A 26,788-nucleotide genomic window follows, 5' to 3' on the forward strand; every position below is an offset into this window, starting at 1 on the left:
AGAGCGGAGGACCTCTTTGCGACGCTATCCGGTGACAAACTTTTTTCAAAATTGGACCTGACCTCAGCTTACATGACCCAGGAGCTGGTGAGTGAGTTGAAGAAGCTGACCACCATCATGACACACAAGGGGTTGTTTGATAAAACAGATGTCCGTTCGGGATTTGCTCGGCCGCCGCGATCTTTCAGCGAAATATGGAAAGTCTCCTCAAGTCGATTCCAAGGATGGTGGTTTTTCAAGACGACATCCTCGTCAGGGGTCGCGATACTGAAGAACACCTCCACAATCTGGAGGAGGTGCTACGCAGACTGGACCGGGTAGGGCTGCGACTGAAAATGGCAAAGTGCGTCTTCTTAGCTCCAGAGGTAGAATTCCTGGGGGGGCGGGTAGCAGCAGACGGGATCAGACCCACTGCGTCCAAAACGGAAGCGATCCAGAGAGCACCCAGACCCCTTAGCCCCTGGTCCTGTTATTACCCATCCAGGTACATCACTGACCTCACTCATACTGTTGCTATCCATCTAAATACATCACTGATCTCACTCACACTGTCACTACGGAGCTGCGTTCATTTCTGGGGCTCCTGAACTATTTTGGTAACTTTCTTCCCAAATTGAGCACGCTGTTAGAGCCGCTACGCGTGCTCCTATGCAAAGGTCGTGATTGGATCTGGGGGGACAGCCAGGAAAGGGCTTTTGATGGAGCATAACAAGTTGCGTGCTCGAACAAACTGTTAATGTTATATGACCCGTGTAAGAAACTTGTTCTAACGTGCGATGCGTCGTCCTATGGGGTTGGGTGTGTGTTGCAGCATGTGAATGCCAAGGGTCAATTACAGCCGGTAGCTTATGCCTCCAGAAGTCTGTCCCAGGCAGAAAGGGGCTACGGGATGGTACAAAAGGAAGCGCTAGCATGTGTATATACAGTAAAAAAAATGCACCAGTACCTGTTTGACAGGAAATTTGAGCTGGAGACAGATCACAAACCCCTAATGTCCCTTTTGGCCGACAACAAGGCCATAAATGCAAATGCACCGGCCTGCATACAGAGGTGGGCACTCACGTTAGCCGCCTATGACTACACAATTCGGCACAGACCGGGCACTGAAAACTGCACCGATGCACGCAGCAGGCTCCCACTAGCCACCACTGAGGGGGCAACTGAGCATGATGCTGAGATGGTCATGGCTGTTGAAGCTTTCGAAAGCGAAGGCTCACCTGTGACAGCCCGATCAAAGTCTGGACAAATAAAGACCCGCTACTGTCTTTAGTTAAGAAATGTGTCCTGAATGGGGAGTGGGCAGCCACGTACGGGGCATGCCCTGAGGAATTTAAACCGTTTCATAGGCGCAAGGATGAACTCTCAATTCAGGCCGATTGCCTACTGTGGAGAAACCGAGTATTCATGCCGCAGATGGGCAGAGAGGTGTTTATCAGAGAACTTCACAATGAGCACCCGGGCATTGTCATGATGAAGGCAATTGCCAGGTCACACGTTTGGTGGCCAGGGATAGATGCAGACCTGGAATTTTGAGTTCGAGGTGCAACACGTGTGCTCAGCTGGGCAACGCACCCAGGGAAGCCCCCCTTAGCCCCTGGTCCTGGCCTGCCAAGCCATGGTCACGCATCCATGTGGATTACGCAGGTCCTTTCATGGGAAAATTTTTTTTGGTTGTAGTAGACGCCTACTCCAAATGGATTGAGTGTGCCATTTTAAATTCAAGCATATCCTCTGCCACGGTAGAAAGTCTACGGGTAATGTTCGCCGCCTGTGGTCTACCGGATGTCTTGGTCAGCGACAATGGCCCGTGCTTCACAAGCACTGAATTCCAGGACTTCATGGCAGGCAATGGAATCAACCATGTCAGAACGGCACCGTTCAAGCCGGCCTCAAACGGCCAGGTGGAACGAGCAGTGCAGATAATCAAACACGGGATGCTCAGAATCCAAGGGGGTTCCCGACAAAGCCGCTTTTCACGCCTCCTGTTGGCCAATAGATCCCGACCACACTTGCTCACAGGTGCCACCCGCAGAGCTGCTAATGAAAAGGATGCTCAAAACCAGGTTATCCCGTATACATCCTACTATGAAAGAAATTGTTGAGAGCAGGCGTCAGTCACAATGTGACTACCATGACAGGAATGCGAAGGCGCGATGTATTGATGTTAATGACCCCGTTTTTGTCCTTAATTACGCTGCAGGGCCCAAATAGCTTGCAGGCACTGTGGTTCCAAAGAGGGGAATAGGGTTTTCTTACCTTACCAATGGACAAATCTGTTAAACTTACCGATGGACAAATCTGCCGCAAACACGTGGATCAAACTAAAAGGAGGTTCAGCAACCCCATAGAAGAAGCAGAGGAAGAACACGACATAGAGTTTACTCCACCACAGGTGACCGAACACCAGAACCAAGTGGAGGAGAGCCCAGTCACTGTGGGTAGTCCGGACAGGCCTCAGACACTCAGGCCAGCACCCAACAACCGGAGCCCCAACTCAGGCGCTCTACAAGGGAGCATAAACCACCAGAGAGACTTACCCTGTGATCCCAATAAAACTTTGGGGGGGAGGTGATGTCATGTATTCAACTATCATTGTAACCCATGTATAAGCTGACCTAAGTTGTACACCTTGAGAACATTGACCACAAGGGGGTGAACTTGTGGGAGACACTCCTAACCTGGACTTTCAGGTATAAAACGGGAAGCTCCACTCATCTTCATCACTTGAGGTCTTGGTAATAAAGGTAACTGCTCACAGAGTGACCTTCTCTCAAGTATGGGCCTCGTGTGCATTTATACTGTATAGTAAGGACATATCACACACTCCACAAGCAGTGTAGTTTGGTGGCTGTGAAGCACTTTGGGATATCTTGACAATGTGAAGTATTAGATAAATGTAAATTCTTTTAGTAAGAACAAAATGCCAGAAACACTCAGCAAGTCAGGCAGCAATCCTGGAGAGGAAGGCAGGGTGCTCGCTTTAATCTGGTCCTGTAGTTTCAGCAGATCTCTGATGAGCTCCACCAAATGTATTTTGCTCTGTATCTGCGCAGATGCTTGGGGATCATATTGACACAGACCACTGGAGATTTATACACCTGGGCCCGTTGCGCAGGCCACATTGTCCGCCTGCCTGACACGAGACTCCCAAAGCAAGCGCTCTACTTGGAACTCCTACATGGCAAGCGATTTCCAGGTGGGCAGAGGAAACGTTTCAAGGACACCCTTAAAGCCTCCTTGATAAAGTGCAACATCCCCACTGACACCTGGGAATCCCTGGCCAAAGACTATCCAAAGTGGAGGAAGAGCGTCCGGGAGGGTGCTGAGCCACTCAAGCCTCGTCGCCGAGAGCATGCAGAAATCAAGCGCAGGCAGCGGAAGGAGCGTGCGGCAAACCAGGCTCCCCACCCACCCTTTCCTTCAACTGTCCCACCTGTAGAGACTGTAATTCCCGTATTGGACTGTTCAGTCACCTGAAAAGTTACTTTTAGAGTGGAATCAAGTCTTCCTCGATTTCGAGGGACATGCCTATGATGATGATACTCCTGGGAATTGCCTTGACCATGGCATATAGGATCTGAAGTCACTGGGGAACTAATCTAAACAGGGTTAAGTTTCACATTAATATGTCCTTACTATAGCTGTATAAATGCACACGAGGCCCACACGAGGCCCATACTCGAGAGAAGGTCACTCTGTGACCAGTAACCTTTATTTGCCAGCACTGAAGTGATGAAGGTGGGTGGAGCTTCCCCTTTTATACTTGAAAGTCCAGGTTAGGAGTGTCTCCCACAAGTTCACCACCTAGCGGTCAGTGTTCTCACGGTGTACAACTTAGGTCAGCTTATACATGGATTACAATAACAGTTGAATACATGACACACATAAATGAAATAAAACCGAAATGGTGAAAATGCCCAGTAGATGGGGCAGCACCTGTGAAGAGAAAAATGAAGGTTGCCGTTTTGGGAGAGAACGCTTGAACTAACTGGTTGACTTAACCAGAAATCTTAGGTTAAGTACAATTGACTTCAGGGGTCGAATACCTGGAATCCTTGAGGCTGCACTTGACCTGAGGTCAGAGACCAGACACAAAAATGGTAGGCCCCACCCACTCTCGCTGCCGGTACGTTCGTTACTACGGCAACCTCACCCGCCCCGCCGCGCGCTCCGTGACGTGTGCGGAGGGCTCGCAGCGGACGCGGTATCGCGAGACTGCCGCTTGGTGCATGCGCGGCTGTGGGACGTGGTGGCATTTTGTTGAGGGAGACGCGAGCGTGGAGTTGGAATTATCAGGTAAAACAACACCAAAAAAAAAAGCTCATCTTCTGTGTCAGGAAGTGCTACAGGTAGCCCGGCCTTAAATTACATGGGATACCCTGAGAGAATAACCCTCCCCGCCCAACAGGGCACAGAGACCCCTGCCAGCGCGGCCTGTGGTTGAGAGTGACTGACGTGCGGTGTGTGATGGGTGGGGGTGGAGTGACAGGGTCGGCATTCCACAGGCTGCACACCGCTGCGGAGCAGCAACAGCTCCGTTTAAGGTTAAAGAAATTGTGGAATACAACAAAAAAAATTCCCATCAGCTGAAGCGAATGTTATTGGGTCATTGTATTGGATTGCAATTTGCCTATTGTTTTTTGTTTTCCTATTGGAGTTTACTTTCCGCCGAAAGTTGCTTTAATGCAAATTTTCTAGTCGCGCATCCTGCCTTGCTGGCAGTCAGTAAATGCATTTCATTCAGTGTATGTCTTGTAAACCGAATTACGTGCATATCAATATCTGGGGATTGCTAAACTTCTGTAAATTTACTGGTGACAGCTGCATTTACTTTGGAAAAGAATCCCATTCCGGTTTTGAAATGCGAAATTTCCGATGTTGGGTCAATCTGCTCTGCCTTTTACACCGTTTAATTTATTTTGGAGAAATTTATCATTTGACATTGCATTTCAATAGAATGGTGGTTCTGTAAGTGTTTATGTCTGAATATCTGTCTCAAAGGTGACGAGATCGGTTGGGTTAAAGTCTCGGCACATAAAACAACCCATTCACCTAGGTTTCAAATTCCATTCACCTAGGACCTGCTTGCAATTTAAATTGTTGACCTTGCTTTTTGATAGGAACAGTGGCTCTCTTTTGTTGATGTTCATGGATAGTGGGTGTGCAATATGGTTATGTTTCACTCTTGACTTGGCCTGCTCCTTTTATGACCACTGCTCTTATTGGATAACTTTATATCTACTTATAAACTGCTGAGGTTATTCAGAGAGTATTTGTAATTGCTTGTACATTTTGGGCTGCATATTAATGGCTCTTTTTTTTAAAAGATTGTTTTTGGATCTGTAATAGAATGTGGTAGAAATGCCTTAGACACTTTTTAAACATTGGAATGATTGGTGCGAGAGAATGTATTAATCTACCCACCCTCCTTAAACCTCTGTCCCCTCAACTCCGACAAGAAGTGTGAGGAACTCAGGGACTTATCACTAAGATTGAGACCATCCGTTCAGCTGCCTCTGCAACCGCCCCATTTTCCCTTGCCCACCAAACTTCCCTCAGGGTCTCCCACGCTAGCCACGAACCGCATATTTCTCTAGCTTCTCTCCTACGCTCTGAGTTCATCTTGTCCGTGAGACTCACCTCCTGTTCTCTCAACCCTATTCTCACTAAGCTGCTGACCATCCAATTTCCCTTCCTGGCCCCCATGCTAGCTGACTTTGTAAATGGTTCCCTCATGTTAAATATTGTCCCCTTTTCTGTTCAAAACTGCTGTCATTACCCCCCCTCATAAAATCCATCCTCAATCCCTCTGTCTACAAACTACCACCCCATCGCCAACCTTCCTTTCTTCTCCCAAGTCTTTTAACATGTTGCCTCCCAAATTCATGCACATCTTTGCTGCAACTCCAAGTTTGAATCTCTTCAATGAGATTTCCGCCACACCACATCACTGAAATGGCTCTAATTAAAGTGACAAATTATATCCTCTGTGACTGTAACCATGATGTACTATTCCTCCTCATTCTTCTCAACCACTGCCTTTGACACGGTTGACCACATCATCCTCCTCCAGCACCTCTTCTCCATTGTCTGGCTGAGTAGGACTGCCCTCGCTTGGTTCAACTCTTGCCTATCCAATCGTAGCCAGAGCATCTCCAGCAATGGTTTTTATTTCCGCCCCAGACTGGTACCTCCTGAAGTCCTCTTAGAATCTATCCTTGGCCTCCCCCTCATCTACATGCTGCCCTTCAGCAGCATCATCCAAAGGTTCCACATGTACGCTGACAACACTCGGCTCTACTTCTTTACATCTCAACCCCTCCACTGCCTCTTGGTTGTCAGCCTGCTTGTTCGACGTACAATCCTGAATGAACCACAGCTTCCTCCAGTTAAACATTGAAAAGTCCGAATCCATAGTCTTCAGTCTCCACCACAAACTCTGTACCCTCGCCTCCGATTCCATACTCCTCCCTGGCCACTGCCTCAGGCAGAATCAGACTGTTCTCTACAATTGTGTTCTATCTGACTCTTAAGCTGAGCTTTGGAAACAGGGTATTGCCATAGGTGGGATCTCACACGGTCTCTGTTCTATCTGATAATATAAGTACCTTTCCACTTGAGTATTTTTACAGATTGCTATAAAAGTCTATTTCAGCACAGAGCAGTGATTGCATTTTAAGCCTTTCTGATGCGAATATCCCAGTAGCACAACACATTTAACCACTACAAAAATTGAGGGGAGGGGAGGGGATGGTGGGGTGGGTGGAGGAATGAGAGAAAAAAGTATTTCAAAATGTTTCTCATCATTTTTATTAAGTGACTTTTTTTCATGTAGGTGTTGCTTCCTGTACACTCAGTTAAAGATTCTCTTGGAAGCAGTAGCTCAGACAACCTAATGTTTGGAAAATTAGGAATGAAATATATGAAATGCATTTTATCTTTTGGGGGTAATAAATTGCAATGCAAATGTAGTTTCCTTCGATAGTTTCAGCTATGGAATTTTGGAAGCAAAGCTTTGCTTATGCCATTATTACTTAAACTGAAGCCTTTTTCCCCATTACATCATCTTTTCTCCAGATTCAGAATGTAGTTTAGACCTTCTCTGGTCTGGAGTTGTCCACCTGTAGATTCTTTAACCTTATTAATGAGTCAATATAATATTTAGATTATACACAGCTGATAGAAACATAGAAAATAGGTGCAGGCCCTTCGAGCCTGCACTGCCATTAAATAAAATCATGGCTGATCATTCCTTCAGTACCCCTTTCCTGCTTTCTCTCCATACCCCTTGATTCCCTTAACCATAAGGGCCATATCTAACTCCCTCTTGAATATATCCAGTGAACTGGCATCAACAACTCTCTGCGGCAGGGAATTCCACAGGTTAATAACTCTCCTCATCTCAGTCCTAAATGGCCTACCCCTTATCCTAAGACTATGTCCCCTGGTTCTGGACTTCCCCAACATCGGGAACATTCTATCCTGTCCAGTCCCGTCAGAATCTTATTCGTTTCTATGAGATACCCTCTCATCCTTCTAAACTCCCGTGAATAAAGGCTCAGTTGATCCAGCCTCTCCTCATATGACAGCCCAGCCATCCCTGGAATCAGTCTGGTGAACCTTCGCTGCACTCCCTCAATAGCAAGAACGTCCTTCCTCAGACTAGGAGACCAAAACTGAACACAATATTCCAGGTGAGGCCTCTCGAAGGCCCTGTACAGCTGCATTAAGACCTCCCTGCTTCTATATTCAAATCCCCGAGCTATGAAGGCCAACATACCATTTGCCTTCTTTACCGCCTGCTGTACCTGCGTGCCCACTTTCAGTGACTGATGAACCATGACACCCAGGTCTTGTTGCACCTCCCCTTTTCCTAGTCTGCCGCCATTCAGATAATAATCTGCCTTCGTGTTTTTGCCCCCAAAATGGATGACCTCACATTTATCTACATTATACTGCAACTGCCATGTATTTGCCCACTCACCTAACCTGTCCAAGTCACCCTGTAGCCTCTTAGCGTCCTCCTCACAGCTCACACCGCCACCCAGTTTAGTGTCATCCGCAAACTTGGAGATATTACACTCTATTCCTTCATCTAAATCGTTAATGTACATTGTAAAGAGCTGCGATCCCAGCACTGAGCCCTGTGGCATTCCACTAGTCATTGCCTGCTATTCTAAAAAGGACCCGTTTATCCCCACTCTCTGCTTCCTGTCTGCCAACTAGTTCCCTATCCACGTCAGTATATTACCCCCAATACCATGTGCTTTGATTTTGCATACCAATCTCTTGTGCGGGACCTTGTCAAAAGCCTTTTGAAAGTCCAAATACACCACATCCACTGGTTCTCCCTTGTCCACTCTGCTAGTTACATCCTCAAAAAATTCCAGAAGATTCGTCAAGCATGATTTCCCTTTCATAAATCCATACTGACTTGGTCCGATTCTGTCACTGCTTTCCAAATGCGCCGCTATTTCATCCTCAATGATTGATTCCAACATTTTCCCCACTACTGATGTCAGGCTAACCGGTCTATAATTACCTGTTTTCTCTCCCTTTTTTAAAAAAGTGGTGTTACATTAGCTATCCTCCAGTCCATAGGAACTGATCCAGAGTCGATAGACTGTTGGAAAATGATCACCAATGCATCCACTATTTCTAGCGCCACTTCCTTGAGTACTCTGAGATGCAGACTATCGGGCCCCGGGGATTTATCGGACTTCAATCCCATCAATTTCCCTAACACAATTTCCCGCCTAATAAGGATATCCTTCAGTTCCTCCTTCTCACTAGATCCACTATCCCCTAGTACCTTCAGAAGGTTATTTGTATCTCCCTTCGTGAAGACAGAATCGAAGTATTGGTTCAATTGGTCTGCCATTTCTTTGTTCCCCATTATAAATTCACCTGAATCCGACTGCAAGGGACCTACGTTTGTCTTTACTAATCTTTTTCTCTCCACATATTTATAGAAGAAAACACTATGCATACAAAAGAGAAGACAAATGCATATTTTGGATTTCAAAAATGAACAGAAATCCTAGTAACTGTAGCATGAACAATTTATTTTCAGTCAGATATGACTGAAGTATGATGAATATGTTAATGGGTATTAGCCGATTAAATCTAAATGCTATGTAAAATGGAGCTTGTTTAATTCATACTCTTAGACATGAGGATGAACTTTAAATCAAAAAACTTGTGAGTAATGTCTTTTTGATATTGCAAAATACCATGTACAAAAGTTCATTAACTATGAGTTATCAACTGGTTTCTATTAAACGTGCTGTACAGAATGAGATGTGTTGGGAACTAGAGCCTGGTATCATTTGGATGTTCTGCGCACACATTTTCAACGCAGCAGTACAAATTCTGTTTAGTGGCTGTTAATTGATTTGGCTAGAAATAATTCATATTTCATTCATTTTTCACACTGACCAGCACACTAATAATTCCAAGTAAATTATCAAAACCTAAAATGATCAAATGTTTAACATTTAAGGTCAGAAATTACTGTTACAGATATTAATGAACAAACACTTAGAATCATTGGAATCTTACAGCATATAATAAAACTTTTATTTATATAGTGCCTTTAACATAGTAAAACGTCCCAAGGTGCTTCACAAGACAAAATAGATATATTTGACACTGAGCCACAAAAGAAGAAATTAAGACAGATGACCAAATGCTTGTTTAAAGAGGTAGGTTTTAAGGAGTGTCTTAAAGGAGGAAAGAGAAGTAGAGAGGCGGAGAAGTTTAGGGAGGGCGTTCCTAAACAGCTGAAGGCACAGCCACTGATGGTTGAGCAGTTATAATGAGGGATGTTCAAGAGGACAGAATTTGAGGAGCATAGACATCTTGTGGGGTTGTGAGGCTGAAAAAGATTAGAGATAGGATGGGGCAAGGCCATGATTTGTAAACAAGGATGAGAATTTTGAAATCGAGGCGTTGTTTAACCGGGAGCCAATGTAGGTCAGAAAGCATAGGGGAGATGGGTGATCATGACGGTGCAAGTTCGTACACGGGTTGCTGAGTTTTGGATTACTTCAAGTTTACGTACTGTAGAATGGGAGGCTGGCCAGGAGTGAGTTGGAGTAGTCAAGTCTAGAGCTAACAAAGGCATGAATGAGGGTTTCAGCAGTAGAAGAGCTAAGGTAGGTGCGGAGGTGGGCAATATTACGGAAGTGGAAAAAGGCAGTTTTAGTTATGCTGCGGATATGTGGCTGGAAACTCCTTTCAGGGTCAAATATAACATCTAGGTTGCGAACAGTCTTGGTCACCCTCCGATTAATGCTAGGGACAGTGATGGAATCAGTGGTTAGGGAACGCAGTTTGTGGCAGGGACCAAAGATAATGGCTTCGGTCTTCCCAATATTTAATAATATCATAATATAGGAGGCGTTATCCCTTATCCTCATTTTTTGCAGGCTTTGACATGTTTTGCTACCAACCACCATCAACATCTCTCTTCCATTGTCCAACTTTGTATAGAATCATACAGCATAGAAAGAGGCCATTCAACCCATCATGCCTATGTTGGCTCTTTGAAAGACCTATCAAATTCTTCCCACTCCCTTGCTCTTTCCCCACAGCACAGCAATTTTTTCCTTTTCAAGCATGTATCCAATTCCCTTTTGAAAGTTACTATTGAATCGGATTGTGCAATCCTTTCAGGTGCAATGCACAATTCCAGATCATTACAACTCATTGCATTAAAAACATTTTTCTCATCTACACCTAGTTCTTTTGCCAGTTACCTTACATCAGTGTCCTCTGGTTATCTAGGTTGATTCTGGAGATGAGGGGGTTGACATATGAAGGTAGGTTGGGCCTATACATATTGGAGTTCAGAAGACTGAGAGGTGATCTTATCGAAACATATAAGATAATCAGAGGGCTCGACAAGGTGGATGCAGAGAGGATATGTCCACTCATAGGGGAAACTAAAACTCGGGGACTTTGGGCTCAAGTCCGTCCCGTCCCCCCAGCAAAAATGGCACACCTCCATGAGGTGCACTGACTTTCTGGAAGAAAAAGTGCGCCGAAAAGTTCACTTACAATTCTGGACGATCCTCGGGTCTTCTTCAGCCGCAGCGTGGCACAGCAGAATGAGAGGGGGGGCGGAGCTAGGGCTGTGCTGGGTAAACAGAGCCATCGGGGAGGGGCGGGCCGAGGGTTGGCAGTGTTGCGCATTGGAGCGGTTGCGCATGCGCAATCGGCCCCCCCCAGATGCTGCGTTCACCCCCCAGCCTGTCGCGTTGAGCCTTCTCCCTCCTTCTGTTCAGATGCCATCAGCCTAGCCTCCCTCCTGCACCTAGCCCTGTCCGAGGGGCTTGCCGGTGCGTTGTCCCGCACCTAGCCCTGGCCGAAGGGACTCCTGCACTGCACTGGCCGGGGCGGGCCCGCTGTGGATCTCTTTTTTTTTTTTCCCCTCTCTTCTCTCTTTTCCCCCCCCCCCCCCCCCATTTGAGATGCCATGTTCACCATCGCCAGCCCCCCCCCCCCCCCCTCCAGCCTGTGCCATGTTGAGCCTTCTTCCTATCTCCTACTCTTTCCCCCTGCCCCCCCCCAGTTCAGATGCCGCGTTCTCCTGCATCTATCCCAGGCCGAGGGGACTCCCGCACGGTTAGCCGCTGCCGAGTTTAGTTGAAGGTAGGATTTACTTCAATTCTTTATTTGTTGATTTAATTATTTACTTCAGTTCTTTATTTTTTATTGAATGCTTATTTTTGTGCTTTGTTTGGTACTTGGTGGTGCTTTAAATGTAGTTACTTGCGCTGATTCCTTAACTCTAGGTAAGGTTTTTCTGTGCGGACAGAAGTGGCAACATACGCTGGCCTGAGTTAGTTTGGAGCAACTATTTGCTGGCCAAACTCGGCAAATGGCCAAAACAGGCGTAAGTGGCTGGGAACGCCCACGTTTGGGGGGGAAAAAAACCTAAAAAAACCCCACCTAACTCACTTACCCTGGCACAAATTAAATGGCCAGAATTGCAACTAAAAAGATACTCCAGAAAAATCAAGTTGTTCCAAAAAAAAACGGAGCAACTCCTGGAGAAATTTGGGCCCATCGTCTCAGAATAAGGGGGCACTTTTTTAAAATTGAGATGAGGAAGAAAATCTATGGAATTCTCTGCCCCATAGAGCTGTGGAGGCTGGGTCATTGAATATATTTAAGGCAGAGATAGTCAGGTATTTGAGTGATAAGAGAACAAAGGGTTATGGGGATGGGGCAGGGAAGTGGAGCCGAGTCTATGATCAGATCCGCCATAATAAATGGTGGAGCAGGTTCGAGGCGCCAGGTGGTCTACTCCTGCTCCTATTTCTTATTGACTCTGCTGCCACTGGCAAGAGTTTCTCCTTATTTACTCTATCAGAGCCCTTCATAATTTTGAACACCTATTAAATAATCTCCACATAACATTCTCTGCTCTAAAGAGAACAACCCCAGCTTCTCTGGTCTCTCCACATAACTGAAGTCTCATCTCTGGTACCATTCTATTAAATCTCCTCTCCACCCTTTCTAAGACCTTGACATCCTTCTTAAAGTGTGGTGCCTAGAATTGGACACAATACTCCAGCTGAGGCCTCACCAGTGATTTATAAAGGCTTAGCATAACTTTCTTGCTTTTGTAATCTGCCTGCAAGGGTGGATTTAAGGGGAAGCTAGATAAGTACATGAGGGAGAAAGGAATAGAGGGATCTGTTGATCGGGTGAAATGACTTGCGGTGGGAAGAGGCGTGTGTGGGGCTTAAACACCGACATAGACCTGTTGGGCTGAATAGACTGTTTTCTATGCTGTAAATTCTATGTAATGTCTCTATTTATAAAGCCAAGGATCCTGTATACTTTAACAGCCTTATCAACTTGTCCTGCCACCTTCAAAGATTTGTATATGTGAACATCCCCCCTCTTTGTTCCTGCACCCGCTTTAGTTTATATTGCCTCTCATTCTTCCTTCCAAAATGCATCACTTCACACTTCTCTGCATCAGATTTGAGATGCCATGTATCTGCCCATTTCACCTGTCTGTCTATGTTCTCTTGAAGTCTGCTATTATCCTCCTTGCTGGTTACTACATTTCAAAGTTTTGTACCATCTGCAAACTTTGAAATTTTGTCTCCTATATCCAAGTCCAGGTCATTAATATATATCAAAAAGAGCAGTGGCCCTAATAGCAAAGAGCTGTGTATTCCCTCGGGAAAATCACTGTACATTTCTCTCCATTCTGAAAAACAACTGTTCACCACTACTCTCTGCTTTCTCTCTCCTAGCCAATTTCATATCCTTGCTACTACTGCCCCTTTAATCTCACGGGCATCAATTTTGCTAACCAGTCTATTATGGCACTTCTTCAACACCTTGTAAAGTTAATATACACTATCAACTGCACTACCTTCAATTCTTATTTATTTAGTTATTTATATGATGTCTCCATACCAATATTTTAATATGGGTTTTGTATAACAGACAAATATACAAAACGTGTGCCTGCTGATACCTGCAGCAATAATTTCTAGATCTTTTGAAATATTTCAAACAATATTTAAACAGTGACTATTAAAATATAAAAATGTCCATAATTATAATGGTTAAAGTTAATTGTACATCCTAAACTTAGTTAAAATACAAAAGTTTGAATGCATAAAATTATATTAAAATAAAATAAACTTCCACGGTCATTTTCAGTATAATTAGCGTAAAGAAATGGGATGAGTAGAACTGCCCTTAATTTAAATATACGAATGGAGCCGTGTACAGTTAGGCAGCTAGAAACATGATGGACATGGTCCTACTGGGAGGAGCACTAGGGCAGGCAGCCAAACAGGCCTAGTGCAGCCAGGCAAATGGGTGACTGAAGGCCTGGTTGGCAAGGCATACAGCAGAACGCTGAGCCATTCAGTACTAAGGGAATGCTGCACTGTCAGAGGTTAAACTGAGGCCCTGTATGTCCCTCAAATGGACATAAAAGATCCCATGGCACTATTTGAAGAAGAACACGAGAGTTCTTTCAGTGTTCTGACTAAAATTTATCCCTCAACCAACACCTAATAAAGATTTGGTCATTTATTTAATTGCTGTTTGTGGGAACTTGCTGTGCACAATTTGACTGCTGTCTTTCTCACATTACAACAGTGACTGCGCTTCAAAAGGACTTCATTGGCTGTAAAGCACTTTGCAGCATCATGGGGTTGTGAAAGGCACTATATAAATGCAAGTCTTTCTTTTTTCTGACAATAGCATAATGCAGGGATACAATGACGGTATCCTCCTGTGATCAAGACCAGATTTTTCCAAAGGCAGACTGAACAAACACTTGGTGAGATGAGACTCAATACGAATTGTTAAGCTGCTTTATTTCCCATCAAATGGGCACACGGTTCTGATTGGCTTTACTTATTTCTTTCAAAACAACATATCTTCACGTAATAGAAAAAGAATGAATGCACTGCGCTACCACAGTTCAGTGGGTCATCTTCTTTGACTTAAATCTGATTTTCTAATCTTCTTGCAGCCCTTTGCTGCTTGACTACTTCCAGCTTTCACAGCTGTTTCTTTTTGTCTGTCTCCAGTGTCAGCTTTTAGGCAAACTGACTACCCTGCTTCCCTCCCCCTCCTCCCCCCTCCTCCTCCCCCCTCCCCCTCCCCATCCCCCCCCTCCTCCCGCCTCCTCCTCCCCCCCCACTCCAAAAAGAGAAGAATCCACCAGCCTAACTTTCCAATGGCCTCTGCCAAGTTCAAGCGAAAAGAGTTGATGCAGAAGCAGTTAGCCTGAACGATCACTAGATATCAAACTATGTTGCCTTGTCTCCAGCATGCTGGTTCAGATACCCTGTTTGATAACTAATTAACACCTGACAGTGCTGGTATCCTGTGGATTTAACCCTGCGAGAGTTAAGTTTAGCTCAATAGTAACATTTTTAACATATTACAATAAGGTCTGCCCCTCTCTGGTGGCATAGGTCTGAAATCCTATTCTAAAATATTTTTGCTCTTTCTCTCAATGGATTTTAGTATTTGTTTAAGGTGTAATTACTTGAATTGTTGCTTCCTCTTCAACTTTTTTTCCTCAGCTATTAACCTAATAAAAGAATAACCCCCACCCCAGTCATTTCCTACATTGGATTTGTGGTTCTCATTGACACTTTAATTGGTGTGCTACGGACAAAAATGTTTTTTGCACTGTTCAGCCTCCGACCAGCACCTGACTATTTGTAATAGTTTGGCCTGACATGCTGCTTACCTCTGGCCGCAATGTCTGCAGTCAAGCAGAAAATCGCATCGCCCTTTGGCCCTGGGGAAAGGATTAGATCCCTTAGCAACATGGGAAAAAAAACTCATCCTTAACTCCATCATTAACATAGAACTTTTATTTAATGGCTAAACAATATTTTTTAAAGAAAAGAAAAATTAAATCGTTTGGCTTTGTCACTTATTTGTACATTTTCTGCCTGGATCACAATTTGTTCTGGAAATTGTTGCTCCACATGGATAGGATAAAAATTGAACCTCTCTGTTTCAATGTCTGCCTTTTGCTCTTTCACTCTCTGCATCATAGGAATAGGAAGGAGTAAGTCATTCAACCCCTTGAGCCAATTCTGCCATTCAGTTAGATCATAGCTGATCTGAACCTCGGCACCATTTAAAGACCTTTGTTCCATATTCCTTGATACTCTTATCGAACACAAATCTACCAATTTCAATTAATCCAGTATCCACATACTTTTAGGAGAACAAGTTTCAGATTTACACTACCCTTTGTGTGGAAAAAGTGCTTTCTGATTTCACTCCCAAATGGTTTAGCTATAATTCTAAAATTATGGGCTCAATTTTCCTCAAAGCTTTTTTTTGGCGTACTTGAAGAGTTACGCCCATTTTTTGGGGGCCAAGTATGCCAAAAAAAATGTCTAAGTTTCCCCGTTTGGTTTCTTCATTTTTGCGCAGCTTAACATGTCCTTTAGTTTTGGAGGTGGAGCCTTGATCTGTGCCAAAAAGATCGGGTTGCCAAGGTAACCAGGGACACAAAGCGGGCTGAGGCTCGAAAGTGAAACATACAGCCAGCTCACAACCTGCACAAGCACCTTAAAATATATTGCAGCAATTTACCTCCACTAAATTATTAAAGTTTCCCTCGCCCCTCCTCCTGATGCCGGTCTGCTCCCCCACCCCGAGCCCAGGCCGAACGGCCTCCCGCTCCCCCACCCCTATCCCAGGCCGAGTGGCTTGCCGGTCCGCTCCACCGCCCCTATCCCAGGCCGAGTGGCTTGCCGGTCTGCTCCCCCGCCCCTATCCCAAGCCGAGTGGCTTGTCGGTCTGCTCCCCTGCCCCTATCCCAAGCCGAGTGGCTTGCCAGTCCGCTCCCCCACCCCTATCCCAGGCCGAGTGGCCTGCCGGTCAGCTTCCAAGCCCTGGCCAAGTGATCTCCCAGTCCGCTCCCTCATCCCTATCCCAGGCCGAATGGCCTCCTCCCTTCTAGTCCCCGCACCTAACTACTTGAAAGGCTTCTTCCCCCTCTCTCTTACCTCTCCTGCTGCTGCTGTCCAGGCATCTGCTGCACTTACTTGTGCCGATTTCCTTAACTCTCCACAAGGTTTTTCTACAGAGACCACATACGCTGGCTTAAGAAGAGCTGGAGTAACTCTCAGCTGGCCTAACTGGCCAGAATTGGCACGGGTGGCAGGTTACGCCCCCTTTGGCTGAAAAAGAACTTGCCTAAAAAAATCGTAACTAATTGAGTTACGCTGTTGCAAACTGATCAGGGAAACTTGGGTTTTTTAACTTGGGCCAAAAAAACCGGCCTGCGCCAAAAAAACAGCGCAAATCTCTGGGGAAAATTGAGCCCTCGGTTCTCTTGCTCTGGATTCTCCACCAGAGGAAATAATTTCTCTGTACCTATCCTATTGAATCCCTTTATCATTTTAAACACTGATTCAATCACCCCTCAACATTCGAAACTCGAGGGAATACAAACCAAGTTAATGCAACTTCTAATAATTTAACCCTTTAAGCCCTTGCATCAATCTCATGAATCTGCACTGCATCCTTCCCAAAGCCAATGTATTGTTCCTGAGATTTGTTGCCCAAACCTGAACATAGTACTCCAGATGTGGTCTGATCAAGACTCTCTACAACTGAAGCATCACTTCCTCACTTTTGCTTTCCTTGAGATAAAGGCCACATTCCGTTAGGCTTTTGATTACCTTTTGCACCTGTGTACTAGCTTTTAATTTGTGTATATAGACACCGAAATCCCTTTGCTCCTTCCACAGCTCTTAATATCTCACTATTAAGAAAATATTCTGATTCGTCTTTTTCCGATTCAAAGTGGATGACCTCATAATTCCTCACATTGAACTCCATACATAACATAAGAACATAAGAATTAGGAACAGGTGTAGGTCATCTAGCCCCTCGAGCCTGCTCCGCCATTCAACAAGATCATGGCTGATCTGGCCATGGACTCGGCTCCACTTACCCGCCCGCTCCCCGTAACCCTTAATTCCCTTATTAGTTAAAAATCTATCTATCTGTGACTTGAATACATTCAAATGAGCTAGCCTCAACTGCTTCCTTGGGCAGAGAATTCCACAGATTCACAACCCTCTGGGAGAAGAAATTCCTTCTCAACTCGGTTTTGAATTGGCTCCCCCGTATTTTGAGACTGTGCCCCCTAGTTCTAGTCTCCTCGACCAGTGGAAACAACCTCTCTGCCTCTATCTTGTCTATCCCTTTCATTATTTTAAATGTTTCTATAAGATCACCCCTCATCCTTTTGAACTCCAACGAGTAAATACCCAGTCTACTCAATCTATCATCATAAGGTAACCCCCTCATCTCCGGAATCAACCTAGTGAATCGTCTCTGTACCCCCTCCAAAGCCAGTATATCCTTCCTTAAGTAAGGCGACCAAAACTGCACGCAGTACTCCAGGTGCGGCCTCACCAATACCCTATACAGTTGCAGAAGGACCTCCCTGCTTTTGTACTCCATCCCTCTCGCAATGAAGGCCAACATTCCATTCGCCTTCCTGATTACCTGCTGTACCTGCAAACTAACTTTTTGGGATTCATGCACAAGGACCCCCAGGTCCCTCTGCACCGCAGCATGTTGTAATTTCTCCCCATTCAAATAGTATTCCCTTTTACTGTTTTTTTTCCCCAAGGTGGATGACCTCACACTTTCCGACATTGTATTCCATCTGCCAAACCTTAGCCCAGTCGCTTAACCTATCTAAATCTCTTTGCAGCCTCTCTCTGTCCTCTACACAACCCGCTTTCCCACTAATCTTTGTGTCATCTGAAAATTTTGTTACACTACACTCTGTCCCCTCTTCTAGGTCATCTATGTATATTATAAACAGTTGTGGTCCCAGCACCGATCCCTGTGGCACACCACTAACCACCGATTTCCAACCCGAAAAGGACCCATTTATCCCGACTCTCTGCTTTCTGTTAGCCAGCCAATTCTCTATCCATGCTAATATATTTCCACTGACCCCGCGTACCTTTATCTTCTGCAGTAACCTTTTGTGTGGCACCTTATCGAATGCTTTTTGGAAATCTAAATACACCACATCCATCGGTACACCTCTATCCACCATGCTCGTTATATCCTCAAAGAATTCCAGTAAATTAGTTAAACATGATTTCCCCTTCATGAATCCATGTTGCGTCTGCTTGATTGCACTATTCCTATCCAGATGTCCCGCTATTTCTTCCTTGATGATAGTTTCAAGCATTTTCCCCACTACAGATGTTAAACTAACCTGCCTTTTGTCTGCCCCTTTTTTAAACAGAGGCGTTACATTAGCTGCTTTCCAATCCGCTGGTACCTCCCCAGAGTCCAGAGAATTTTGGTAGATTATAACGAATGCATCTGCTGTAACTTCTGCCATCTCTTTTACTACCCTGGGATGCATTTCATCAGGACCAGGGGACTTGTCTACCTTGAGTCCCATTAGCCTGTCCAGCACTACCCCACTATTGATAGTGATTGTCTCCAGGTCCTCCCTTCCCACATTCCTGTGACCAGCAATTTCTGGCATGGTTTCTGTGTCTTCCACTGTGAAGACCAAAGCAAAATAATTGTTTAAGGTCTCAACCATTTCCACATTTCCCATTATTAAATCCCCCTTCTCATCTTCTAAGGGACCGACATTTACTTTAGCCACTCTTTTCCATTTTATATATCTATAAAAGCTTTTACTATCTGTTTTTATGTTTTGCGCAAGTTTACCTTCGAAATGTGTCTTTCCTTTCTTTATTGCTTTCTTTCGTCATTCTTTGCTGTCGTTTAAAATTTTCCCAATCTTCTATTTTCCCACTAACCTTGGCCACCTTATACGCATTGGTTTTTAATTTGATACTCTCAATTTCCCTGGTTATCCACGGCTGGTTATCCCTTCTCTTACCACCCTTTTTCATTGGAATATATTTTTGTTGAACACTCTGAAAGAGCTCCTTCAAAGTCCTCCACTGTTCCTCAATTGTGCCACCGTTTAGTCTGTGTTCCCAGTCTACTTTAGCCAACTCTGCCCTCATCCCACTGTAGTCCCCTTTCTTTAAGCATAGTATGCTCGTTTGAGACACTACTTCCTCACCCTCAATCTGTATTACAAATTCAACCATACTGTGATCACTCATTCCAAGATGATCTTTTACTAGGAGATCGTTTATTATTCCTGTCTCATTACAGAGGACCAGATCTAAGATAGCTTGCTCCCTTGTAGGTTCTGTAACATACTGTTCTAAGAAACAATCCCGTATGCATTCTATGAATTTCTCCTCCAGGCTACCCCGTGCGATTTGATTTGACCAATCGATATGTAGGTTAAAATCCCCCATGATCACTGCCGTTCCTTTTTCACATGCCTCCATTATTTCCTTGATTATTGCCCGCCCCACCGTGAAGTTATTATTTGGGGGCCTATAAACTACGCCCACCAGTGACTTTTTCCCCTTACTATCTCTAATCTCCACCCACAATGATTCAACATTTTGTTCATTAGAGCCAATATCGTCTCTCACAACTGCCCTGATATCATCCTTTATTAACAGAGCTACCCCACCTCCTTTCCCTTCTTGTGTATCTTTCCAAATCGTCAGATACCCCTGTATGTTTAATTCCCAGTCTTGGCCACCCTGCAACCACGTTTCTGTAATGGCCACCAAATCATACCCATTTGTAATGATTTGTGCCGTCAACTCATTTACTTTATTTCGAATGCTGCGTGCGTTTAGGTAGAGTATTTTAATACTAGTTTTTAATCCATGATTTTTAGTTTTGACCCCTCCTGCAGCCCCTTTACATTCAGTGGCCCTTTTTGTTTTTTGCCTTGGGTTTCTCTGCCCTCCACTTTTACTCATCTCCTTTCTGTCTTTTGCTTTTGTCTCCTTTTTGTTTCCCTCTGTCTCCCTGCATTGGTTCCCATCCCCCTGCCACATAAGTTTAACTCCTCCCCAACAGCACTAGCAAACACTCCCCCTAGGACATTGGTTCCGGTCCTGCCTAGGTGCAGACCGTCCGGTTTGTACTGGTCCCACCTCCCCCAGAACCGGTTCCAATGCCCCAGGAATTTGAATCCCTCCCTGCTGCACCACTGCTCAAGCCACGTATTCATCTGAGCTATCCTGCGATTCCTACTCTGACTAGCATGTGGCACTGGTGGCACTAGTATCTGCGATAGTTTTGTGCACTCACTTAGTCCCTTTGCAACTTCCTGCTCCCATCCATGCAACTTACTGTGCCTCTTAACTTAGTTTCATCTGCAAACTTGGATATACAACTCGCTATTCCTTTATCTAAGTCATTGTATATATATATGGTGGAAAGCTGAGGCCCCAGTATAGATGCCTGAGGAATGCCATTTGTCACATCCCACCAAACAGAGAATTATCCTTTATCCCTATTCTGTCTCCTACCTGCCAACCAATTACCACGCATGTCACAAGTTTACCTCAGCTTCTGTGTGCACTTTTTTTTACTAATAATCTCTTGTGTGGAAACTTATGGAAGTCCATATAAACAACTTCCATAGACACATCTCAAGCCACCATACTGGTAATCTCCTCAAAAATTCAACTAGATTTATCGGACATGACATGACCAGCTAATATTTCTCCATGTGCTCAGTCACTCTGCCTCTGATAGATTTCAGTAATTTCCCACAATTGATGCTAAATTGACAGGTCTGTAATGATCTAGTTTCGAACTTCCTTCCCTTAAATATTGGAGTGATATTTGCAATTCCTGAATCTAGAGAAATTTGAAAAATTATGAAATTGTATCTGCAATTTCCTGATCTATTTATTTTAATACCCTGGGTAAAACTCATCAGGTCCTGGCGATGTGTTTCTCTTAAGTCTCATTACTTTCTCCATTACCTTTTTTTTACTTAATCTACTAAGTTCCTCCCCGTAACTTATTTTTAGGTTCCCTTGTACTGCTGGTATTTTGTCCTCTTTCTCCAGTGAAAACTAATACAAAGTAGTCTACCATTTCCTTATTATCCATTACAGTCTCGCCTGTATCCATCTTTAATGGGCTCACATTCCTCTTCAACACATAAACGATGAGACGTATAGTAACAGACTTCAGGATGACATAGACAGACAGGTGAAATGGGCAGACACATGGCAGATGAAATTTAACGCAGTGAACTGTAAAGTGATACATTTTGGGAGGAAGACTGAGGAGAGGCAATATGAACTAACTGGTACCATTTTAGAGGCGGTGCAGGAACAAAGAGACCTGGGGGTGTATGTACACAAGTCTTTGAAGGTAGCAGGACAGGTCGCGAAGGCTGTTTTTTAAAAAAGCATATGGGATCCTTGAGTTTATTAATAGAGGAATAGAGTACAAAAGCAAGGAAGTTATGCTAAACCTTTATAAAACACTGGTTAGGCATCCACTGGAGCATTGTGTTCAGTTCTGGGCACCACACTTTAGGAAGATGTCAAGGCCTTCAAGAGGGTGCAGAAGAGATTTATTGGAATGATACCAGGGATGAAGGATTTCAGCTATGTGGAGAGACTGGAGAAGCTGGACTTCTCCTTTAGAGCAGAGACGGTTAAGAGAACAATCCTGAAAAATATTGCTAGTTACCCAAATAATTGGTGAAAGATTGAGATGTCTACAACAAGTTATGCATAGATAGTATTTCTATGGCAGTTGGAAATTTCACCTGGACATTGACATTTCCAGCTACTGGAGCGAGATGGAGATGGAAGCTGGGTCCTCGACTATTTACAATCTATATTAATGACTTGGATGAAGGGACCGAGTGTAATGTTGCCAAGTTTGCTGATGATACAAAGATGGGTGGGAAAGCAAATTATGAGGAGGAGACACACAATCTCTGCTCTAAGGAGAACAACTGCAGCTTCTCCAGTCTATCCATGTAACTGAAGTCCCTCATCCCCGGAACTGTTCTAGCTAAATACAAATACAAATGCATGGAAAAGTGGAAATCCAGCAGACTGGGAGTTATAAAAAGCAACAAAGGGGTACAAAGTAAAAAGAGGTGCAGAAGCGAATATGTAAAAAATAACTTGCAAATGATACAGCACAGGAGGCCATTCAGCCCATTTGAGAGATGTTCAAAATCATGAATGGTTTTGATAGAGTAAATAAAGAGAAGCTGTTACTAGTGGCAGAAGGGTAGGTAACTGGAGGACACAAATTTAAGATGATTGGCAAAAGAACCAGAGGCAATGAAAGGAAACGTGTTTTTTACCCAGTGAGTTGTGAGCTGCAATGCACTGTGTGAAAGAGTAGTGGAAGCAGTTTTAATAGTAACTTTCAAAAGAGAATTGGATAAACACTTGAAAGAAAATTTTACAGGGCTAGAGCAGGGGAGTGGAATTAAAATTGGATAGCTCTACCAAAGAGCCAGCACAGACATGATGGGCTGAATGGCCTCCTGTGCTGTATCATTTGCAAGTTTTTTTTTACATATTCGCTTCTGCACCTCTTTTTACTTTGTACCCCTTTGTTGCTTTTTATAACTCCCAGTCTGCTGGATTTCCACTTTTCCATGCATTTGTATTTGTATTTAGCTAGAACAGTTCCGGGGATGAGGGACTTCAGTTACATGGATAGACTGGAGAAGCTGCAGTTGTTCTCCTTAGAGCAGAGATTGTGTGTGTCCTCCTCATAATTTGCTTTCCCACCCATCTTTGTATCATCAGCAAACTTGGCAACATTACACTCGGTCCCTTCATCCAAGTCATTAATATAGATTGTAAATAGTCGAGGACCCAGCTTCCATCTCCATCTCGCTCCAGTAGCTGGAAATGTCAATGTCCAGGTGAAATTTCCAACTGCCATAGAAATACTATCTATGCATAACTTGTTGTAGACATCTCAATCTTTCACCAATTATTTGGGTAACTAGCAATATTTTTCAGGATTGTTCTTGTGACTATAAAATATATAAAGAAAAGATAATTCAAGTCAATACAAGTTGATTAATGGAAGTATGCATCTGGGTAAACATTCATCAAGCACATCCACCTCACTTGGTTATTAATCAATGTAATTTAGCCAGCAGCCTTAACACAAGCAGCACTTGCCAAATGCCACAGAGACATTTTTTTTTAAAGTGATATGTTATGCCTGCAGTCCATTATTGAGTATTGTACCTCTGTGACTTTTTAAAAACAAGATTGTATTACAAAGGGTTTTGTGGATATACGAATCTGCCACTTTTTGATAAACCAGTTTCGATCTGGCCTCAACATATACAAGAAGTGAAATGTAGTTTTGTAGATGGGAACCCTTACGTGATTCTGAAGGAGAATGTAATTGGTAGGCTACTCCTTCTGAGATGTGTTTTGGCTTTATTTACTCCGAACTTAACTGATGGCTTTCTCTTTTGTGATCTGGTTCAAAGCTGCTGTTACTTGGCTCACTTCAACAGCTCACAGTTGCTTGGTTCTGCAATGATTGTATCTGTGGATAAGCCTGTTAGGTTGTTTAATCTATTAAGTGTCTGCTGTTATTAATATTAATCATCCTTTGAAGTGATGTGGGCATATAGTGGAAATCCTATATGTAATTCAGAGACGATAAATGGGTCTATTCATCCAAGGCACACCATTCTAGATTACTTTGTACATAAGATTTCACTTCAATTCATGAGCTATCTTTTGCATTGCGCATGAGAAAAGGTATCTAAAGAAGCCCAAACTTCCCAAATGGAATTCCTATTAGGAAATAGGCAATTTGGGATATGTCTGTCTTTGGCTTTTTATGAAACGCCATGGAAATTTTAACATCTTACTGTGCTTGAAAGCACATGTAGCAACTGAAAACATTTAAAGATCTTGCCTAGAATTACATAGAATATACAGCTCAGATAACTCTCAAGGTAACTTAGCTTCAGATTTTCATTGCAGTCCATCCAGTACATGGATTTTTGATGTCCCTACCCAGCACTATGCTATCAATTTGAGAGAACCCTAATTGAACTGGTAATCTGACTTTAAGAATGTAAAATAAAAAAAACTTTCAAAAACATTACTGATGCTCAATTTTTAATGACTGCAGTTTGTGCACTTGCCACACTTGATTCTTTCATCCTCCCAATTGAAGCATGGGTGAGGGGAAGAGAATAGCAACATGGGGATGGGGTGGAAATAGATCTGGTCTCAACTGAAATTGTAAGTTGTTTACCTGTAATCAATATTGGGCAGCTCAGGAGGCTCAAATTATCTCTTAAGCCACTGAAAAGCCAAGACTAGGGCTGATTCTAATTGGCCCATCAATTTATAGTTAATGCTAGGCTAAGTTTTATTTAGAATAGGCATCAATTTGATTTGTATAATTTCAGTCCGATTACTTTTTGAAATAGATTAGCTACAACAGTTTAAGGGAAATTAAATTTTCAAATACAATTTGTATGTCAAGGATATAAATACTTTAAGCTAGGCATTTTTGTGTTGAAATTATTAAAATGTTAGATTCATGTCCTTTTGTATAACACTGTTATTGAGGCTCAATTCATTGAAGTGATTGGCACTCGCTCTCAAAGGTATAGAAATAAAGGGCATGAGTTGTATTGAAGGGGTGGTGGTTTAGAAACTTGATTTTTGTTAGAAGCTACAAGACCAAGCAGCTGTGGTATAGGTGCAGTGCCTAAAATCTGGAACCCTTGGGACTGAGGCTGTTCCGGATTCCGAGCTTTTCCGGACTACCGATTTGCTTTCTGACGTCACGAATCTGGAAACACCCGAGCCAAGGTTTGGGTATTTCCGGAACGTCAAAGGTGGGGATTCTTGCCAAGGAGCTGTTCGGGCCATCTGGTCCCACCGAGCAGGTCGTCGTTGGGCGGGCCCCCCACCGAGGTTGTATTTGGGCGAGGTCGTCGGGTCCGGATTCCAAAACTTTTTACGGATTCCGGACAACCCTGCCACCGATTGGTCCGGATTCAGGAACATTTTGGATTCCGAAACTCTGGATTTTTGACTCTGCACCTGTATTACTAAAGTTTTATACAGGTTTTCTATTACATTCTACATTTTTAAAAAATGCTACTAGTGCCAATGAAAAATAACATCTATAATACTGTAGGATCCTGCTGATTGACTACATAGAAATTGCAAGACAGAATCAGACCATTAGGCCCAACCAGTCTGTGTTGGTGTGTGTTCGCCACACGAGTAATAGTTCTAATCCCATGTTTCTGCCCTGTTCCAATATCACCTTTTTGTCCTCTTTTCCTTCAACCACCTTTCTTATCCTTATAAGTTGACATGGTCTCTGCTTCAATCATTCCAGTAATGCATTCCAAAGCCTCATGATCCTTTATGTTTAAAAAGAAAGAAACTTTCTACTGCTTTTTTCCCTAAATCTCTTGCATTTAAGCTTATATCTTATGTTCCCACATTCTAGATGCCTCAATTACTGAAAGCGGTCTGTTTCTGTCCACTGTGTCCCATTTTTTAAGCACCTCTATCAACTATTCTAACAAAACAGCCCGAGTCCTTATATTCGTATTTCCTCGTACTGGGCAGCATCCTAGTGAATCTGCATTGTACCATATTGCCTCAACATCCTTCCTATAGTGTGGAGCCCAAAATGGCACACACTACTCCAACTGTGATCTTACTAAAATTTCATGCAGGTTCCCCATTACATCTTGACTTTTATATTCATTGGGCCGGATTTTCAGCTTTTGTGGGGTTTTTGGCGAAAACGGTAACGATACGTGAAAATTATCGTTTTCGGTGCATTACCGTTTTTAGACCAAACTTTCGGCCTTTGGGGTCTCAGTAAGGGAGGCGTTCCACAATTATTTGCGGCGCAAAACGCGAGTTTCGGCAACTTTAGTCCAGGGTAGTCTGCACTGCGAGAGGCCTTAGGGGTGGGGGGGGGGGGGGGGGAGGGAGTTCCCAAAAACATTTACAAGGCCCTTAACTAATTAATTGCTACAAAAAAAAATTTTTTAAATAAAAACTTTAACTTGCCTTTTTTGCAGGTTTTTCGTACTTACCGCTGCTGGCAGGGTTATATTTACCTGTCTCTGTCTGGGCCCGGCGTACAGGTCGGGAGACTGCCAAAACTCGGACAGTAACGCAACCCGCATCATTACACGTCCGGCACAGCTCTCCCCGGCAGTAGGTCCCATCGCCACCGCAAACAAGGAGCCAAGGATCTCGCCCGGGCTTTGCGACCGGGTTTTCTCCGCAGAGGGTCAAAATGTAGCACAAACTCGGTTGCAAACCCGGCCCATATACCTCTTGCCATAAAACCCAGAATTACATTAGTTTGTTTTTATTGCCAT

The 26,788-nt window shown here is 43.9% G+C and overlaps 1 protein-coding gene across 1 annotated transcript in view; it reads left to right on the top strand.

Moving 5' to 3' along the window:
• The first annotated feature begins 4,232 nt into the window (after positions 1-4,232).
• Positions 4,233-26,788, top strand: part of znf507 (zinc finger protein 507) — a 94,159-nt gene continuing 71,603 nt past the window's right edge. Inside the window, exon 1 of the mRNA XM_070898083.1 lies at positions 4,233-4,296. The gene's annotated coding sequence lies outside the window, so the exon portion shown is untranslated. The remainder of the gene's footprint in view (positions 4,297-26,788) is intronic.

The sequence above is a fragment of the Pristiophorus japonicus genome, chromosome 13, assembly GCF_044704955.1.
Source record: "Pristiophorus japonicus isolate sPriJap1 chromosome 13, sPriJap1.hap1, whole genome shotgun sequence".
Lineage (NCBI taxonomy): Eukaryota > Metazoa > Chordata > Chondrichthyes > Pristiophoridae > Pristiophorus > Pristiophorus japonicus.